The sequence below is a fragment of the Mustelus asterias genome, chromosome 1 (genome assembly GCF_964213995.1).
Source record: "Mustelus asterias chromosome 1, sMusAst1.hap1.1, whole genome shotgun sequence".
Classification (NCBI taxonomy): Eukaryota; Metazoa; Chordata; class Chondrichthyes; order Carcharhiniformes; family Triakidae; genus Mustelus; species Mustelus asterias.
The window spans coordinates 163,383,504-163,405,660 of NC_135801.1; positions in this window are offsets into that span (position 1 = coordinate 163,383,504).

The following is a 22,157-nucleotide window of genomic DNA, read 5'->3' on the forward strand; positions in this document are numbered from 1 at the left end:
TGTAGTTCCCTGGCTTGTCACTACAACCTTTCTTAAATAGTGAGACCACATTAGCCATTCTCCAGTCCTCTGGCACCTACCCGGTGGCCAGGGAGAAATTAAAAATTTGGGTCAGAGCCCCTGCAATTTCCTCCCTTGCCTCCCATAACAGCCTGGGACATAATTCATCCGGACCTGGAGATTTGTCCATTTTTAAGCCCGCCAATACCTCCCTATGATAATTTTCTCCAGAGCCTCACAGTCTCCCTGAGTTCCATAACTACCTCCTCATTTTCATGGGTGAAGACAGATGAAATATTTGTTTAACATTCTACCAATGTCTTCTACCTTCACCCACAGATTTCCCTGACAAAGTAGTTTAACCTCTTCCCAACAGCACTTGCAAATCCACCAGCAGGGATGTTAGTCCCATTCTAGTTCAGATGTAGACTGTCCCGCTTGTACAGGTCCCACCTTCCCCAAAAACAGTCCCAGTGATCCAGGAATCTAAACCCCCACCCCCCCCCCCCCCCCCCCCCCACCTCCTGCACCAACTCTTAAGCCACGCATTCACCTGTACTATTCTCCTATTTCTGTACTCACGGGCTCGTGGCACTGGGGGTAATCCAGAGATTACAACCCGAGAGGTCTTGCTCCTTGGTCTGTTGCCAACTCCCTAAATTCCTGGTGCAAAACCTCATCCCTCTTTCTACCTATGTCATTGGTACCAACATGTACCATGACCTCTGCCTTATCGGCCTCCCCCTTCAGGATGTCCTGCAGCCGTTCAGTGACATCCCTGACCTTGGAACCGGGGAATAAATGCACCATCCTGGAGTCTCTTTCACGACCACAGAAGCGCCTCTCTGTGCCCCTGACTATGGAGTCCCCGATGACGATTGCTCTTCTGCGCTTTGACCCTCCCTACTGAACAACAGAGCCAGCTGCGGTGCCACTGCCCCTGGCTGTTGCTGTTGCTTTCCCCCGATAGGCCCTTCAACAGTATCCCCCACAACAGTATCCAAGGTGGCATACCTGTTAGAGAGGGGGATAGCCTCGGGGGATTCCTGCACTGACTGCCTGTCCTTTCTGGTGGTCACCCATCTATCTGCCTGCACCTTGGGTGTGACCATGTCTCTGTAACTCCTGTCTACAGCCTTCTTTGTGAGCAGCAGCCTCCCACAAAGTAGGGGACAACTCCAATGCTAGCAAAATGCAGCAGACTCTCAAAATGGCCTCTCAAGTGGCCCTTAATTATTTAGACTCGCTACTCACCTCTGATTAATGGTGCTTTTGGTCCCACAATTGGTGAAATGGGGAGCCACTCCACGACAACTTCCCAGTATTTTACTGGTCTCCAACTCCTAACCCACCTCCCGGTGGCGGTGGGGGTTGGGGCTCGGGAGGAGTGGGGTGGAAATGGTAAAATTCTGACCATGGAGGCTGAAACTCTTCAATCTCCAAATCAGGTAGCTGTCTGTCGAAAGCCAGGGAGACGAGATGTCTGTTTGGATTCCTAGTTTTGTGAATTTCAGGCAGCGGCCTGGGATTACGGAACTCCTATTCAACCCAAATATGGCCAATGACATGTGAGAAGGGTTGAGGGAAAGGAATCCAGATGCTGGGAATTTCCTTGCTGTCATACCTGCAACTACCACCACCCCCCTCCTCAATATTCTTCGTTGGAACAGGGGCACTTTAAGGGACCAATCACATGACGTCCTGGTGATATCATTGGCCATTTGTGCAGACAAATGGGAAGTCTACCCTGCCAGCCCGTAGAGTACACACCTTTCTAATAAAGCTCTTGCTTGCTTGTAACTTTGTGGTCTGCAAGTCTATCCTTTAAAAATACCACCAAGAAAACTGGCGACGAGGTGGTTCAGCTACACTGCAAACACCTGAAAAAAAAATTGCAGAAATCCAATGGAAGAAGAGAAAATTCGACATCCATGCTGCAGATAGCCAGAGAGATTTAAGTTAAAACAAAACTTTGCTGCCCCAAAGCTGGCGATGGAGGGGTACCGAATAATGGTAGCAGCCAGCGAAGAAACCAAAATTTAAACAAAGACTTCGGAGAAAACAACATTGAAAAGAATCTCGCCATGTGCCCTGCCTGGAAAATTCTGGAACAATCCAGGGAACATTGTGAGTAAAAAAAATAGCCTGTGATAATAATTTAGAGCTGGGATGTTGAAAAACTGGAAATGAAACAGGGCGAGCTCAGGGTTGCCTTGTTTGGAAGAAAAGGATGTGAGGTAGTACTCAAGATTTGGTGGCACATCATGCTTATGCAAGCCCTTCTTGTGGTAAAAATGGTGAGAACTTCTGGCGCTGTGGGACCATTTGGTGAGAACACTCAGCGTTGGCACTCATAGACTGAAAAATTCAAATATTTTGTCCAAATGAACATAATTGCAGCAGACATAGGGCCCTATTTTACCATTTTGATTCTAAGTGTTGGGCAGACATGAAACTGGGAGTGTTTCAGATCTAAATTTTAGGCCCCTTCTGAGGCACCCCCTAACTCTGCCTGCAAAAATATCAGTGATTCAGAATCGTGCTGCACAAGTCTGTGGGCGGGGCTTAACGTGCCCGAACTCCTGCAGATCTGATCGGAGTCTCCAACTGTGCATGCGCAAACAAAAATGATAGAATGCTGCTCCTCTGCCAGATCCCTCCCAGGCCAGATAATGCCTCCCCCTGGCCCCCACGGACAATGCCCCACCCACCCACAACATTATTGACCCCTTAACCTCCCATTCTCCCGCCAACCAGACTGATCGTGGCCCCTCTCCCCTTTCTCCCAACCAATCTCAGGCAGAGTGGCAGCGGACCCCCCTTTCCCTCACTGATCTCAGGCAGAGTGATTGCCCCCTCCCCTCCCTACTCACCGAACTCAGGCAGATTTACCCCCCCTTCCCCCTCCCAACATCCCCCCCCCCCCCCCCAACCCGGACCCTCCTGCACACTGCTCCCTTCTCCTCTTGACCCCGATGGCTGTGTGACACTTCCCTCTTTCTCCCCTGTCCCCAATCATTGAAGCACTGATCCAGCCTCCCCCCACCCCGTCCCCCTCCCCTGTATCAGCACACCTGCGAGTGCTCACTTGCCTTCCCCTCAATGTGAACAAGCAAACTGCATGGAACTTGCTGGAATGCTCTGCCAAACTGCCTGCAGCTGATCTGCCCTAACGTGGGGCAGCTCCATAAAAACCCCAGGGATGGACAGGCAGGCAGGAAAAAATGAGCACACAACCAGCCCCCAGATTTACTGAAGGTGACCTCGGGAGGCTGCTGGATGCAGCAGAGGCGAAGCGGGACACCCTCTACCTCCCATCAGGATGGAAGCGCAGGGGGACTGATGGCAATGGCAGCCTGGGAGGCAGTTGGCGCTTCCGTCAGTGCCAGGGCAAGCGGTGCCGCAAGAAGGTCAATGACCTCATTCGGGCAGCAAGGCTGAGTGCTTAACTCCATCAACATGCTCTTCCTCTTCTTCCTCTTCCTCCTCTACCCCCTCCTGGACAGCCTCCTCCCCAGCGACGCCCGGCTGGTCAGCCTCCACGTCCTCCTGCTCCTCCTCTAATAGGCCACCTCTCTCCTGTGCCAGGTTGTGCAAGGCACAGCACACCACCACAATGCGGGAAGAGATCACTGGGCTGTATTGGAGGGCCCCGCCAGATTGGTCCAGGCACCGGAATCACATTTTGAGGAGCCCTATGCACCTCTCCACTATCGCGCGGGTGGCTACATGGGCCTCATTATAGCGGGTCTCCGCCTCAGTCACAGACCTCTGCACAGGCGTCATCAGCCATGTGTGAAGTGGGTAACCCATATCACCCACAAGCCACCCCTGCAGCTCCTCTTCAAATGCCTCCAGTATATCAGAGTTCCTGAGAATCAAGCTGTCGTGCATGCTGCCTGGGTGTCTCGTGCAGATATGCATAATGTTCATATTGTGGTCACACACCAGTTGGACATTCAGGGAGTGGAACCCCTTTCTATTGGCGAATCTTTGTGGACTCTGCAGTGGGGCCGTGAGGGCAATGTGGGTGCAGTCGATGGCCCCCTATACATTTGGCATCCCCGCAATGGCTGCGAACCCTGCAGCCCAGGCTTCCTGCTGTGCCTGGTCCAGGTTAAATTTTATGTACTGCCCAGCCCAGGCATACAGGGCATCTATGACTTGCTTGACACAAGTGTGCACAGCTGACTGGGAAATGCCACATACATCTCGTGCACGGAATTGCCGGGGTCTCTGCTCCCTCCTTCTCCTGCGACCCCTCTGGGCAAATGGCAGCCACCTCCCACCTCTGGTGGTCATCTCCCTCTACTCCTGCAAGTGTTAAGGCCCGGGCCTCCTGCAGCCACAATTCTTCCTCCAGCTCCTCCTCCTCAGCTCCAGCAGCAACCAAAAGAACACAAGATCAATTGGTTGCATCGCAAAAGCCATCTCATCATTCTGAAGGGTGGGGGGGTGGAGGGGTGGGGGGGTTAGCTCAGCAAAAGTCACTGTCCATACTGCCCATTCCCCCACCCACATGCTCCCCAGAATCACAGAGCCTCCATTCCCCCAGAATCACAGACCCTCCTCCTCCCCCCATTTGCCCACCCACAGCTCCTTGAGGCCGCAGCAGTGCAATTTGCAAGGGTTTTGTGCACATCCTTCAGCTGAAAGAGTGCTGAGTGCACTAGGACCCAGCAGCATCTACAAGACGTGAGGTCAATGCCCCAGACCCGGCTCCATGCTGCAAATTGGACATCGGAGACCTTGTTGAGAAGTAGCCCCCCACCCACCCACACATTCGCAGAGCCCCCACCGACCCGAGAAACAAAATGGCCACAACAAAAGGACCCCCCTAAGCAGTAGAGAGCCATCAGATGCTAGTCACTTACCTCCTCACTAGCCCTCACTGATGGGACGCTCGAATCGGACTTTTATGGAGCATATCTGTTTTGCGCCAATTCCAGATTGGCGAACGCGGTGGTAAAGAGGGAAGTGCCAGTCAAATTGGGCGTGCAGCCCATTAAGTCTATTGAAATGAATGCAAATGCATTTAAATGTCCGTCACAAGCATTTCGGGTGCAGTTCTGATCACGGCCATTTTCAGGCCTTGATAAAAGGGGAACAGGCACGGAGACGGGAGTGGATCTCGCTACTCGCCTCACGCCTGACTTTACCAAGTTTTTGCGCCCGATAACGGGCGCAAGTCGATTGTAAAATTGGACCCATCATGTCCCAACTTTCCTGAGCATCATGGGGGGAATTTACCTCCTGTGAATTCTTGTACAGTCAGAAAAACCAATCTCGAAAACTGATGATGAGATTGCGGAGATATTGCAGGGCTAATGTTTTTCCATTGTGCTCAACACACACTCAAAATGACCTGAAGTCACCATTATGAAGACTACATCCTCAGGGAGACCAATAGAAAGACTGGGTGAGATTTTTGCAAGATTCTGTGATCCTCATTAACTTGTGAGCAACAATGGACAAGCATTCACAAACTCTTTAAAGGAGAGTGGAATTCAACATATCTGATCCACTCCTTATCATTCTGCCAGAAATGAGCTGGCTGAAAGGTTTACTCAGATGCTGAAACATTTGTTGAAGGTAACTCAAGAGCAAAGTTCATTGTCTAAACGACTAAGTCAATTCCTGATGATGTACAGGAATACAACACATTCAACAACCCAAAGGTCTCTGGCATTACTGCTGTTAAAATGCCAGTTACGTACAGCGTTTGATTAGTTGAAGCCATCTAAGACAAGAGATATTATCGAAGGGAGACAACAAAGTCACATTTTGCGACATGAGAACAGAGCTAAATGCTTATTTTTCAGAAAGATCAAGAAGTATTGGCACGGAACTAGACCATCAGTTAGAACTGGATACTGGCCACCGTATTATGAAGAGCTTCTTGTATGAGGAACATTTGAGGACCTGGGTCTATACTCATTGGAGTTTAGAAGGGTGAGGGGGGATCTTATTGAAACTTACAGGATACTGCGAGACCTGGATAGAGTGGACATGGAGAGGATGCTTCCACTAGTAGGATAAATTAGAACCAGAGGGTAAAACCTCAGACTAAAGGGACGATCCTTTAAAACAGAAATGAGGAGGAATTTCTACAGCCAGAGAGTGGTGAATCTGTGGAACTCTTTGCTACAGAAAGCTGTGGAGGCCAGATCATTAAGTGCCTTTAAGACAGAGATAGATAGGTCCTTGTTTAATAAGGGGATCAGGGGTTATGGGGAAAGGGTAGGAGAATGGGATGAGAAAAATATCAGCAATGATCGAATGGCAGAGCAGACTCAATGGGCTGAGTGGCCTAAGTCTGTTCCTATATCTTATGGTCTTATGGTCTATTAGCTCAGACAGGACCAGTCTCCTACACCATTCAGACTCGGGATGATCAACTGTTAGTAACCAGAACCAGTTTGCCAGAGTCTGAGTCAACTGAAAATCCACAACAAACTGTGTCAAGTGAAAGCCTAGACATTCCTGTGAACCTGACATTACCTGAAACAACTGAGGTAAACAGTACCTCAGCTGAGGGCATTTCAACACCCAAGTCAACCGCCAAATCCTACGTCAACTCTGACTGTGACAACTATGGATGACGTCCAGACTCAACAAAAAACACCAGGAAGTTGCAGTAAACATGAAACTGCAGACACCTGGGGTTCACCAACAACCACCCAGAAAATGACATCCTCTGAAACATCTAACTTAATGACTGCTGTGTTTATTAATTGTTCATGTTGTGAATTTTGATTGTTAATATTATATTGTGCTTCATTGCAGGAAACTCTGATATAAATGGGGAGGGAAGTGTTCTATATTGATGTTTGTTCCTGCTTGGAGCAAGGTCACTTTAAAGGACCGATCATGTGATGTCCTGATGACATCATCAACCGTTTGCACAGGCAAACGGGGTAGTCTATCCTAACAGCCTGTAGAGTAAACACCTTCCCAATAAAGCTCTTGTCTGTACCTTTGTGGCCTCCAAGCCCATCCTTTAAAAATCCTAAATGACATCATCAAAGAAATCCTACCATATTTTGAAAGATCTGGGAATCAGGTTTCAAATTGACTGATTATATAAAATGCCTGTATCGTGTTTCAATACTTTAGATTTACTGGATGGTGGTATGATCACCATGACAACTTTAATTAGTGGATGCACCATGAATTTTCAGTTGACTCAGACTCTGGCAAACTGGTTCTGGTTACTAACAGTTGATCAGTATGTCCATCATCCCGAGTCTGAATGGTGTAGGAGACTGGTCCTGTCTGAGCTAATAGACCATAAGACCATAAGATATAGGAACAGACTTAGGCCACTCAGCCCATTGAGTCTGCTCTGCCATTCAATCATTGCTGATATTTTTCTCATCCCATTCTCCTGCCGGGACTTGAGAAGCTGAGTTACAGAGAGAGATTGAATAGGTTGGGACTTTATTCCCTGGAGCGTAGAAGATTGAGGGGAGATTTGATAGAGGTGTATAAGATTTTGATGGGTATAGATAGAGTGAATGCAAGCAGGCTTTTTCCGCTGAGGCTTGGGGAGAAAAAAACCAGAGGGCATGGGTTAAGGGTGAAAGGAGAAAAGTTTAAAGGGAATATTAGGGGGGGCTTCTTCACGCAGAGAGTGGTGGGAGTGTGGAATGAGCTGCCAGATAAAGTGGTAAATGCGGGGTCACTTTTAACATTTAAGAAAAACTTGGACGGGTTCATGGATGAGAGGGGTGTGGAGGGATATGGTTCAAGTGCAGGTCAGTGGGACTAGGCATAAAATGGTTCGGCACAGACAAGAAGGGCCAAAAGGCCTGTTTCTGAGCTGTAATTTTCTATGGTTCTATGGAATGCTGGCCATGCCGCCATTCTGTGACCCACATCAGACAGAGGCTCAAAAATACCAAACGTAAAGAATATGTTATGAATTAAAGCAATTACTTAAATAAATCAGGTAAATTTTCTTTGCTTAAAATTGAAAATCTTCCCCAAAAATTAAGGTTTAAAATAATATCCAAAATTATGTAAAATATAATCACCATAGTCCCAGATGACTATAGACTGCTCTCACCGTTGAGACCTGAGAGTGGGTCAACACACCTCAGATGAAGTTTAATGAATAACCTTTGCCGGTATGTGAATTGAACCTGTGCTGTTGGTGTTGCTCTGCATCAGAGACCAGCCATCTAGCCGACAGAGCTAACTGAATTTTGGACTACAAAGAACAAAGAAAAGCACAGCAACAGGCCGTTCAGCCCTCCAAGCCTGTACCAATTATGATACCCTAACTAAAAAAAAACTTCTGCCCTTACTCAGTCCGTATCCCTCTATTTCCTCCCTATTCATGTACCCATCCAGATGCCTCTTAAATGTTGCCAATGTGCCTGCTTCCACCACATTATCTGGCAGCACTTTCCAGGCACCCACCACTCTTTGCGTGAAAAACTTACCCTGCACATCTCCCTTAAACTTTCCCCCTCTCACCTTGAACCTGTGCCCCCTTGTAATTGAGACTTCCACCCATGGAAAAAGTCTCTGACTATCCACCCCGTCTATGCCTCTCATAATTTTGTGGACCTCTATTAGGTCTCCCCTCAGCCTCCATCTTTCCAGTGAAAACAATCCTAGTTAATTCAAGCTCTTCTCATAGTCAACACCCTCGAGACCAGGCAACATCCTGGTGAACTTTCTTTGCACTCTCTCCAAAGCTTCTATGTCCTTCTGATAGTGTGGTGACCAGAACATAGAACAGTACAGCACAGAACAGGCCCTTCGGCCCACGATGTTGTGCCGAGCTTTATCTGAAACCAAGATCAAGCTATCCCACTCCCTATCATCCTGGTGTGCTCCATGTGCCTATCCAATAACCGCTTAAATGTTCCTAAAGTGTCTGACTCCACTATCACTGCAGGCAGTCCATTCCACACCTCAACCACTCTCTGCGTAAAGCACCTACCTCTGATATCCTTCCTATATCTCCCACCACGAACCCTATAGTTATGCCCCCTTGTAATAGCTCCATCCACCCGAGGAAATAGTCTTTGAACGTTCACTCTATCTATCCCCTTCATCATTTTATAAACCTCTATTAAGTCTCCCCTCAGCCTCCTCCGCTCCAGAGAGAACAGCCCTAGCTCCCTCAACCTTTCCTCATAAGACCTACCCTCCAAACCAGGCAGCATCCTGGTAAATCTCCTCTGCACTCTTTCCAGCGCTTCCACATCCTTCTTATAGTGAGGTGACCAGAACTGCACACAATATTCCAACTGCATGTAATACTCCAAATGAGGTCTAACCAAGGTTTTGTATAGCTGTAACACGATTTCCCAACTCTTGTACTCAGTGCCCCGGCTGATGAAGGCAGGCATGCCATATGCCTTTTTAATCACCTTGGCCACCTGCATTACCACTTTTAGGGAAGTGTAGATCTGCACGCCCAGATCCCTCTGTATGTTAATGTTCCTAAGGTTTCTGCCATTTACAGTATAATTCACACCTAAGTTTGATCCACGAAAATGCATCACCTCGCATTTGTCAGGATTAAACTCCATCTGCCATTTCTGTGCCCAAGTCTCCAATCAACTATATCCTGTTGCATCTTCTGACAATTCTTGTCACTATCAGCAACTCTGCCAATCTTCATGTCATCAGCAAACTTACAAATCAGAACGCCCACATCTTCCTCCAGACCATTATATATACTACAAACAACTGAGGTCCCAGCACTGATCCCTGAGGAACACCACTAGCTACAAATCTCCATTCTGAAAAACACCCTTCCACCACTGCACTTCAGCCCTCCACTAGTCACAGCTTGCCAACTTGAAAATGTCATGCTAATCCTTCCTCTTTACTTCCTGTCCATTGACTAATCCTCTAAACATGTTAATATATTACTCACTAACTCCATGAGCCCTTATCTTGGGAATTAACTTTTGAGTAGCACCTTAAAAAATGCCTTTTTTGAAGATTGAGGTACATTACATTTTCTGATTCTATTTTATCTACTAAAACAAAACTCTAACAAATTTGTCAAATGCAATTTCCCATTTGTAAAAACACGTTGACATTGTCTAATTGTGTTATGATTCTTTGGTGCATTGTTCAGGGCAGGCACCACAGCATCTGTCACCCTGGAACCCTCTCCCTGCTCTGCTGTTAAATTTTCCATCATTGAAATGACATCAATATTTTTCAGCGCAGCTTCCCTTTAAGGAGGATAGGTTGCCTTTAAGAAGAGCAGGTTGGCTACATCACATGGATACCTGCGCGACACTGTTCAGCCTCTTGCTGAGCACAGAGGCAGGTAGCAGCATGAAGAAGAAATGAAATACAGCAGAACCCACTCAGCAAACCCTACAATCATGCAGATCAGAGGAGTGGAACATCTTTACCTGCTTCCCTCATCGATTAGAATCGGTGCGGGGGAGGGTGTCAAACTGCAAACTCCATGCCGAGAACCTAGGCACATGATCGGAAGCAACGTAGCCGAAACTACTGCAGTAATTTCACAATTCAGTGTAAATAACATTTATATTTTAAAACTGAATACAGAACAAGCCTCAAAAATAAAATGCACGGTCTTTCTTTTACCTGTACTCTGATGAAGAACTGCTACTTTGGCCCTCACATGGTGAATATGGAAAGATTCCAACAACATTTCTTGTTTAATGCTCGTGGCAATATTTGGCATTGAATCAAATTCAGTGGTGGATAACAGCTGAAGTGAGCTGATACCTAAAACTGTGGATGACACTTAGGAAAAAGATGGGCAATTTAACACCAAACAAGCTGATTGCAATCATATTTCAAGCCCTGAATATTTCTTTTTATGGTAGCATTTATAGCAAGCAATATTTTATCTGGGCATAAAAACACGTTTGCTTTTGTATAAAACATGAGTTGAGATCGACACAGAATTAATTGTGTGTATATGGAAGATTCACTTAATCATGTCACTTCCTATAAGGACCATTAGTTATCATTAAAGTAAAATGAAATATTTCATGTGTATCAAACTTACTTCGCACCGGTAACCTTGATTCATTGTTTATCAATAAGAAATTGGTACTTTGGCAACATGTTACACATGTTTACACGCTCTGCATGACTTACCTCTTCAATAATAAAACTTCAAATATGCAAATTCGAAGCAATCAGAATCCCGTAAAAAACGCATTCATGTAATAAGGATAGGAAGGGTTAGCGAATATTTTATCACCTGATATTGAAACATGTGTATCCAATATCACAGCTGCAAATGTACACCAGGGAACAAAAATTCCCTTTTAAAAATGTCCAGAATTCCAAAATGAGTGCGTCATTCATTGAAACTTTATGGGGAGGATTTTCCCGTCCCGCCCACCACAAGAACCGTAACGGGAGGGGGGAGGGGAACCATGCAAATGTCCGTTTACTTTGGGTGGGATTTTCCAGTTCTGGGGCAAGCGGTCCTGGAAAATCCTCCTCTCTTACACAATCATGGAATACTTGTCCTGTGTAATATTTTGCTGAAACACTGGATGCTCCCTGTGGTTTATTGCTGCTGCAATCATAATGATTCTGGTCAGTTCATGTTAGTTGTCTTCCCCAATTCTTAATTATTATAAGAGCCCTTTTACTCAGCAAACTTCACTGTCAGATTACAGAAATAACCAGCATGTGTCGCTTTTTAACTAAGTTATAATATTCCATCTTAATGCATCTTAAATGTCAAGAACAGATTTTCCAGCATTTTCATAGTGCAAATGAACCGAAACCTGAGGTTATGTCAGATCATAACTAATAAAGATTGAATACTCTGACAATATATTTGGATAATTATTGTTAAACATTAGTCAATATGATTGAAGAGGTCAATTGTTTTGACAGATCTTTTCATTTAAATGCATTAGTAAATAAGTGGTCCAATGAGGATGTATCCCGGGTAATACCACTGGAATTGTGTCAGACAGAGACTCCTGCCATTCGGTAGAGTCAATGCAAGGTCACATCACCTGCATTTAAACTACTACCCAAGTTACTACCAGTACATTTTGGACACCTACCATAATTGAAGGAAGTAGAAGTCAGAGCCCAAATAAACACTTTGAACATTGCTCAACGCTTGAAAGATTATGTTGTAGAATTTAACATAAAATGTCAATCTGAAGCCAACTGGAGCAGACAGGACAGGGAGGGTGTGAGCAATAGAGCGGGCAAGACTTCCCCGGAAATCGGCAAAGGCTGATAGCAGATAGGAAAAGCAGCGTTGAGCCCACAGACAACGATAGCGGCTTTTCCTGCTGTATTTTGTGGAGCTTCATGCCAAAAATTTTCATCCAGGGTTCCACACTGTATTGCAGGGAGGGCACCCTCTGATTCGCCCCCCACCCCCACCGCCCCCCCCCCCTGGAATCACCTCAACACTGCAATCAACCGGGCACCACATTCAAAGGCTCCTCCAGCACTCAACTACCACAGAAGAGATGGCTCCCAAGAAATCCGCACCCAAGTTTTCAGATGTCTTCCTGGAGACTCCTCCCCTGGACAGATGCAGTAGAGACCTGTCATGATGCCCCCTACCCACACACTGGAAGAAAATCAGCCAGCAAGATCACAAATCCAGTCAGTGATGACTGCACACCCACCTGTTGCACTGTCCCAGGCTTCCCTTCCCTCTGTGAAACCATTCCAAGAGGCACTTGGCCCAGCAGCAGAAGGCGACTTCAGGAATAATGCTTTTCACACTTGACAGCCCTTTCCCCCAACCCACAGTCACCACCAAGTCACCCTCATAATCTCCACTGAGTCAACCCCCAGACTCCCAATTTCCCCTGAGTCAACCCTCCCTCCCTGTCCCCAGTTTCCCCCAGTCATTGTTCCAATCTCCCCTCAGTCTTGCCCTTGGTCTCCCCTGAATAGGCACTTGGGAGCCTCCCCCTCGGTGTACCCCGATGCAATGCCAAATACCCTGCAATCTTCCTCCCAGTACCCTGGAGCCTGCCCCCAGTAATACCCTGACTAGGCCCCAGTGCCCTGGAATGATCCCCCCCTGCTCCACCTCCGGTGTGCCGGAGACTTCAACCCCCTCCCAGCCCCCATCTTCCCCGGCTAGGCCCCTGGTCCCCTGGAGCATTTGACCAGGTACCCTGCAGTCAACACCCACCCCCTGTCCCAACTAAGCCCCCAGTACCCTTCCAGTATTACCCTGGTTCCCCCCCCCCCAGTCAGAACTTGGTCAGCCTCCCACAGTAAGAATCCCTACAGTGCAGAAGGAGGTCATTCGGCCCATCGAGCCTGCACCCACAACGATCCCACCCAGGCCCTATTCCCACAACCCATATATTTACTTTGCTAATCCCCCCGACACTAATAGACAATTTAGCATGGCCAATCCACCTAACGCACACATCTTTGGACTGTAGGTGGAAACCAGAGCACCTGGAGGAAACCCACGCAGATACGGTGAGAATGTGCAAACTCCACACAGATAGTGACCCAAGCCAGGAATCGAACCCTGGACCCTGGCACTGTGAGGCAGCAGTGCTAACCACTGTACCACCATGCCATCATGGTCACTCCTCCAGAGCTTGGTCACCTCCCCACCATAGTCACATCCGAGTCACACCCAAGTCAGATTCAGCCGCTTTAATATGCAAAGTTGCTCCGAGCTCCATTCTGAGGTCTGCTCACCTGGGGCACATCTTTCAAAGCCAATTATGATTCACGCCATTTTGATATCAAACTACCGTGGATTTTTTGATGTGTGGGTATGATTCCAGAATTTGGGCCTGAGACTGAGATGCAGATGCATTGTAATAATATTCACAATGTTGAATGGCAGGACAAATGTTGACAGGGGAGTTTACAATCACAGCAAGCTTTCATGCTGATGTAAAATGTGACTTTGGCCTTCTCCCAGCAATTCAGGTCACTGAACCTGCCCAACTCTGATGGGCGGGAAATTCTGGCCAATGTGTGGACAAGATAGCATGCGGGCATGGAGAGTTGCTTGGGAAACCACACTCTAGATTCCTGGCAGCTGGAAAGTGCAAGTGATTAAGTCAGGTGGGAAGGGAACAAAGTGGGAAATTTGCCCGTTTGCGGTGAGAAACTCATTGACTGATAAAATTATCCATTTGTATATAATTTAAGTGCAATTGGACACATTTTCATCCTAATATAGTGAAATTCACACATGTATCTTGTGCCTTCAGTGAAAGCTGGCAATATTTATGTGCCTTCCTTTGACTTATCGTGAGAGTCCTTTGGACTTCGAAGAGGGGTGGAGCCTCAAGCAGGAAATAAAGAACTCAGCATTAGAATACAAGAGCAGGAATGTACTTCTGAGGCTGTATAAGGCTCTGGTCAGGCCCCATTTGGAGTATTGAGAGCAGTTTTGGGCCCCATATCTAAGGAAGGATGTGCTGGCCTTGGAAAGGGTCCAGAGGAGGTTCACAAGAATGATCCCTGGAATGAAGAGCTTGTCGTATGAGGAACGGTTGAGGACTCTGGGTCTGTACTCGTTGGAGTTTAGAAGGATGAGGGGGAACCTTATTGAAACTTGCAGGATACTGCGAGGCTTGGATAGAGTGAATGCAGAGAGGATGTTTCCACTAATAGGAAAAGCTAGAATCAGAGGTCACAACCCCAGGCTAAAGGGACGATCCTTTGAAACAGAGATGAGGAGAAATTTCTTCAGCCAGAGGGTGGTGAATCTGTGGAACTCTTTGCCACAGAAGGCTGAGGAGGCCAGATCATTGAGTGTCTTTAAGACAGAGAGAGATAGGTTCTTGATTAATAAGGGGATCAGGGGTAATGGGGAGAAGACAGGAGAATGGGGATGAGAAGAATATCAGCCATGATTGAATGGTGGAGCAGACTCGATGGGCCGAGTAGCCTAATTACTGAGGATTATTTAAAGGGACGGCACACAACTCAGGTGCCGAGGGATCATCCCTTAAAGGGGCATCATAGGTCTAAGTCCCTAATTGGAGGCCATTTAGGAGGCTGCTTGCAAGGTAATTCAGCATGGGAATCATCCTCCCTGTCTTTCTTCATTCTCAAGCACTGGGGGGGGATGTGCTTGCTGGACCGTGGCATCTCACATCTCAGTGGAGTTCGGTGACGCCACCGATTGATCTTGAATGACGATGAAGGCATCTTCCCACTGGACTTTGGAACATCCTGTTCTACTGGATCAACAGAAAGTCAACATTAAACTGGAAAGATTTCTTGAACAGTCTGCAAGACTATTTCCAACAGGGCTTTAAATATAGTGCCATCTGCTTCACGGCCACCAAGTGGTGGAGCTTTCCCAGTATCAGTGGCATCACCATCACTCCCACCCCCCACCATCACTCCACCCCCCCAACATCACTCCCACCCCACCCCACCATCACTCCCACCCCACCCCACCCCACCATCACTCCCACCCCACCCCACTATCACTCCCAACCACCCCCCCCAACCTTCCTCTCACCATCTCCAGCATCACCACCACCTCCCAAACTCCACCCCCCGCACCATCCCCACATCACCTCCCCATCATCATTACTCCTCACAATCACCATCACAATCACCCCACCATCACCACCACCCCCTTAAGACTTCCTGACCATCCCCGACCACCACTCCCTCACCAACACCCACCCCCCCCCCCTCCCCCCACCCCCCTCACCCACCTCCGCCGTCCACATGATTCAGTGGCAATGATCCTGCATTTATGTACCTGTTGACACAAGTGCAGCTGCACCGGATCCATAACGATGTTAAGGCCCGCTGCCATGGTGGGACTACATCCTAGCAATATGTCATGTGCTGTTGTACAATGTGCACTTCCACAGGAATTTGTTTTGAATTCAGCAATGCTATTAGAACAAAGAACAAAGAAAACTACAGCACAGGAACAGGCCCTTTGGCCCTCCAAGCCTGCGTCGACCGTGCAAATATTAAAAACAAAGTTGGCTCCAAAATTGGTTTCGTAGCAGGAAACAACAGGGGGTATTTTTATGACTAGAAGGTTGCTTCCTACTGGTGTTCTCCAGTGTTGAGTATCAGGTTCCTGGCTTTTCATGGTGTGGGTTAATGATTTCGATTTGATTGCAGGGAACATGATTTGAAGTTTGCAGATGATACAACAATTGGGCGCGTGGTTAATAGTGAGGCAGAAAACTGAAGATTGCTGGAAAATATCAAATGGCTGCTCAGCTGGGCAGAAAAGTGAAAAATTGAATTTTCGTCCAGAGAAATATGAGGTAATGCTCTTGGGTCGGGGAAGCAAGGCAAGAGAGTACATAATGCATGGTAAATACTGAGAAATGGAAAGGAATGTAGGAACATTTGAGTGCTCAAAAATGGGTTTTAGTTTGATCATTCTTTTTCAGCAGGCACACCCATGATGGGCTGAATGGTGTCCTTCTGTGCTGTAAATTTCTATGTTTCTTCATTTTCATAAACCGAAGGTTGTACAGTACAGAATTGAATTAGCCATCCCTTTTATCAGCACACAGTTCTTCTCATGCATAGAGGTTACGTGGCAGCATTGATTCAGAAGACATTTTTCACGATTGGAGCCCCACAAAAAAATCTGCCCTTCAGCTCTCCTGTAGTGAGTGTGTACAAACAGGAAAGGTTGTCTCCAACTTTAATGCATTGTTTGTGTACCTACACTACCTACATGGGATACAACAGTTCAAGAAGGCAGCTCATCGCCACCTTCTTAATGGCAATGAGGGATGGACAATAAATGCTGGCCTAGCCAGCAGTGCCCACATCCCCCAAATGAACAAAAATTACTTTTAAGTGCCTCCTTCCCTAAGACACTTGCAACTCTTGCATTGTATCTTACATCTGTCCGGATAAGCTCAATATGCAAAGTTTCGATAGCACAACTCTTTTTTTTTCAGCAACACCTTATTTTTCTTAATCTCAGAACAAGTTCTCCTCAAAAGGACAAGTTTCCCTGATTTAACACCTCAAGGCAAGTTCAAATTATGATAATAAGCAATTAAGACCAAAATTGTGTGTTAAAACCAGAATTTCAAATAAGCATGTCTTATTAGCGCAGCACTTGGTTCACCCTTTCAACAAAATAACCCTCTTAGTGTTTGAAGCCACAATTTTGGACAGTGTCCAAAGATTATGAAGACAGCACAATTCAACAGCAGCCTTATACCTTTTACAGGACTGCATTGCTCACAAAGCTCACTGTCTTGCATGTCACATAATCTAATAGCAATAATGAACTCATAAATGTCCCTTTGTTTAAGTTTCAGCACACCAGAGTCCATCTCGGTACTTAACTTTGATTAATGTCAAAATCAGCCGCCTGTTGTAAGAAAAGCAAAATCCATGATGAGCCTAATTGCCAATCTATTATTGGTTACAATTTTTTAATGAGACCATACCATTTGTCAACCTGAAGCACATCAGCCACATCCTGTGTTTTGCTCCCTGGCTTGTGGCAGCATTGTTAATTTACATTTGATCAAAGGCAGTCAGCTCCAATGACAACTGTTTTTTTTAAGATGCTCTGTCAAACAATGGGAGACAAAGCCTGCATGTTGGAACTCTGTGACTCTAACGGACCTAGATGTGATCAAATGCAAAGAAGCTCCGTTGGAGTTATTAGGTGACAGAAATCAAAATGAGTTGGTGCTTTTCTTGTTAACTTTTACTTTTCTTTGCAGCTTACAGCATACGTTTTTTTGTAGTCTATAATAAGAGCTGGTATATTTATGACTGCCTTGCAGAAGGTGCAGTACTTCTTACTTTCACTCTAATTGTACTGTAACTCTATTCACTGATCAATCTTGGGAATCCACTCTCCAGAATACAACAGCAATATACCTTATCACCATGCACCAAGCACAGCACAGAGGCACTATCACCCTTGAAACCAAAGACAAAGGGCCTGATTTTACCATTTTGATTCGAAGTGCTGAATCTGGGCGCAATTCAAATCCGATTTGGAAATCTGCTCTCAGGCACTCCCCATACATACTTAGCCTGAAAAAAAAATCGCAAATCTGAATCACGCTGTGGGTGGGATTTATCGTGCTCGGAACGCTGCTAGTCTGATCAGAGCTCTGAACTGCGCATGCACAGTGAGAAAAAAAAATTGAAAACGCTCCCCTGTCTTATCGCTCCCGAGCTGCAAAAAGCTGATAAAGCAGCACGGGAGCAAAAAGCGGGAGCGATGGCCCCCACAGACATTGCCCCATCCCAGAACATAACTGTCCCCCTTATCCACCCACCTCCCCCGCTACCCAGACCAATCGCAACCCTCTGCCACCCTTCCCCCCCCCACCGATCTGCCCGCAGAGTGGCAGTAGACCCCCCTGCCCCCCCTGCCCCCCCTGCCCCCCCTGCCCCCCTGCCCCCCCCCATATCCACCCCCACACCAGAGATCTATCTGGCCTCCCTCCCCCCACCAGAGAATGATCGGGCCTCCCTCCCCCCCTCCCCCCCAGAGAGCGATCTGGCTTCCCTCCTCCCCCCCCCCCCCCACCAGACAACGATCTGGCCTCCCTCCCCACGCCCCCCCCTCCCCCCCCCCCTTCACCAGAGAACGACCGGGCCTCCCTCCTCCCTCCTCCCCCCCCACCAGAGATACATCTGACCCGCCTCCTCCTTTCTTTCCCCCCCCCACCAGAGAATGATCTGTCCTGCCTCCCTCCCTCCCACCACCGATCTGAGTTAAGGAGCCGTTGGAAGCTCTGAACTTACCTTTTCAGAAGCTGGAGTGCCCGAAACAGACCTTTGCCGAGCATGTCTGTTTCACGCCGAATCTGGGCGCGCGAACGCGGTGGTAAAGGGGGAAATGTTGGGCGGGCAGCCCATTAATTCAATTTAAATGCATGCAAATGCGTTTCGGGTGCGATTCAGATCGCGGCCATTTTCGGGCCTTGGTAAAGTGGGCATCTGCATGGGCGCGGATCGCGTTAATGGCCTCACACCCAACTTTACCAAGTTTTCGTGCCTGAAAACGGGCGCGACGCAATGGTAAAATCGGGCCCAAAGTCATCAAAACAGAAGTACTCACGGAACGGAGAAAAGGTGAGGGGGTTTGGAAATGTAAGAAATATTTGGTGGAGCTCAAAAATTAAAAAAATGATGGGCACATAGTTAGGTGAATCATCTCAAGCTGGTGGAATGGAAACACAAGTTCTGTGAAGAATACCAGTGGAGCAAAGAAATTCATTTCAGATATCTCCACGTCTGAGCTGAATAACCAGGCCTCAGAGATAAATTGAGATGAAACTGGTTTTGAGTGGAAGCACCAGTGAAGTGGTGAATTGTCAGTCCATTTTATAACCCGCCTTTTTCCATTTCTATTGTGGAAAAGATGTAAACAGACTCATAATTTTGCTATCATCTATTGTGCAATGTCGCCCAAAACCAATTTCACCCCTGTGAATCGCTCTCCAGTATATTCACTTCATGCAGTGGACACTTCACTGATTGTCTGATATCCTGTCTCACTCGTCAGAAAAGGAATTCCCATGAAGGATAGATAAATCATAATGCAGCCACTGATAAATATCTGTTTGCAGGTGAAGAATTTAAGTTCATTCCCATTTGAGTGTCAGATCTGCAGATGATCAGATTCAGTCAACAACACTGAGATGAACCTATTTGTGGTGTTACCCAATGGTATCTCCTCCAAGCAACCCAGATCATTTCACAAATGTATTAACTTTTAATAAAATGTGCCTTACTTTTTGTGACCTGTTTTTGTTTTTAGAAATTAAAATGCCACGGCCGAGATAAATTCTTACCATTTTTCACTCACAGGCAAAGCGGTGACAGGTGCAGGGAGATGATCCAGCGCTGGTCCAAGGAGCACATTAAAGGGGCAGGACTTTGAATGATTGCCTGAACCCTCATGACATGCAAGTCATTTCTTCTGGAATCTTTCTGGACAATAGGAAACCCTCCGTATTATAGCAAAAGGGGCGGCACAGTGGTTAGCACTGCTGCCTCACAGTGCCAGGGATCCAGATTCGATTCCCGGCTTGGGTCACTGCCTATGTGGAGTTTGCACATTCTCCCCATGTCTGCGTGGGTTTCCTCCGGGTGCTCTGGTTTCCTCCCACAGTCTGAAAGTCGTGCTGGTTAGATGCATTGACCCGAACAGGCACGGGACTATGGCGACTAGGAAAATTTCACAGTAACTCCTTTGCAGTGTAAGCTTTACTTGTGACTAATAAATAAACTTTACTTTAAAAAGGTTGAATTATTTTTTACCCTGAAGCTCCACCACTCAGGTCTGGCGCTGATTCCTCCAGTGATCAGTTTGATGTTTCTTGCATTGATTATATCTCTGCCAGATTAAGAGTACAGAGGGCATTACTACGAATATATACTCAGTGTAAGGAGTAGAAGCCATTGTGGCATGGTTAGCTTTATAATCAACTATACGTCTAGATATAATTTGAGTACAGGACTTTAAAAATCAGACACAGATACAAATACATGTATTTCATCTTTATTTATCTCATGCACCAGTAAAACAGCAGCATTTCAAAGCTGGAAGAGGACATTGTATCGGAGGAAACTTTACTCAATTTACTTTTAACTTTACTTCTAGCTTTTCTTTTGAATGGACCTACCTTGCATTAAGCTGATCTTTCTCTACACTCTAGCTATGACTGTAACACTACATTCTGCACTCTCTCCTTTCCTTCTCCCCTGTGTACTCTATGAACAGTGTGCTTTGTCTGTACAGTGCATGAGAACCAATACTGTATACCAATACGTGTGACAATAATAAATCAAATCAAAAAAGATAAGGCATTGTGATGATTTCATCCTGCAGAGAATTCATAGTAGTTTGTTGTACATCCTCTCCCTTTACATCCTTTCTTATCACAGGTAAATCCATTTATTTCACAACTTTCGCACCAACTTAATTACACCCAGAGTTATAGATTACAGAGGGAAGCTATTTGGTCCTTCAAATCCATACCAGCTCTCTGTAGAGCAATCCAGTCAGTCCCATTCCCCTGCTCTATTCCGGTAACCCTGAAATTTTATTTCCCTAAAGTGCCCATCCAATTTCCTTTCCAAAATCACTGGTTATCTCTGCTTCTACCACCCTCATAGTTCCAGATCATTACCACATGCATTCTTTAAAGTTTTAAAAGTTTTAAAAAGTTTATTTACTAGTCACAAGTAAGGTTTACATCAACACTGTAATGAAGTTACTGTGAAAGTCCCCTAGTCGCCACAGTCCGGCTCCTGTTCGGGTCAACGCACCTAACCAGCATGTCTTTCAGACTGTGGGAGGAAACCAGAGCACCCAGAGGAAACCCATGCAGACATGGGGAGAACGTGCAGACTCCACACAGACAGTGACCCAGGCCGGGAATCGAATCCGAGTCCCTGGCGCTGTGAGGCAGCAGTGCTAACCACTGTACCACCGTGCCATCCATTCCCCATAGCTCTTTCCCAAAAATGTTAAATCCATGTGCCCTATTTCTTGTGCCATGAGCTAATTGTAACAGCTTTTCTTTGTCCACCTTAACTAAACCTGTTATAATCATGAAATCACAAAAACCTACAGTGCAAAAGAAGGCTATCATATCTGCATGGAACCCATGATCAAATCTCCCTTAAACCTCCTTTTCTCCAAGGATGACAATCATAACTTCTCCAACTTAACCCTGCAGCTAAAATTCCTTCTGGAATAATTATGGTCAATTTCTTATGCACCTTCTCAAGGACCCACACATCCTTCTTAAAGGTGACCAGAACTGGACCCAAGACTGCAATTGTGGCCGAAACAGAGTTTGATGAAATCTCAAGATAGCTTTCCTGCTTTTGTACTCAATAGCTCCACTTATGAAGAACAAGATCCCATATGATCTGCTAAATATGTCCTGCCACTATTAAACATACATATGTATATTCAGGCCCCCAGGTCCCTTTTTTCCTTCACATTATAGAGTCATAGAATCATAGAGGGTTACAGCATGGAAACAGGCCCTTCGACCCAACTTGTCCATGCTGCCCTTTTTTTTAAACCCCTAAGCTAATCCCATTGCCCGCATTTGGCCCATATCCCTCGACATCCAGTGGTAACTATCTAAATGCTTTTTATAAGACAGCATTGTACCCGCCTCTACTACTACCTCTGTCAGCTTGTTCCAGACACTCACCACCCTCTGTGTGAA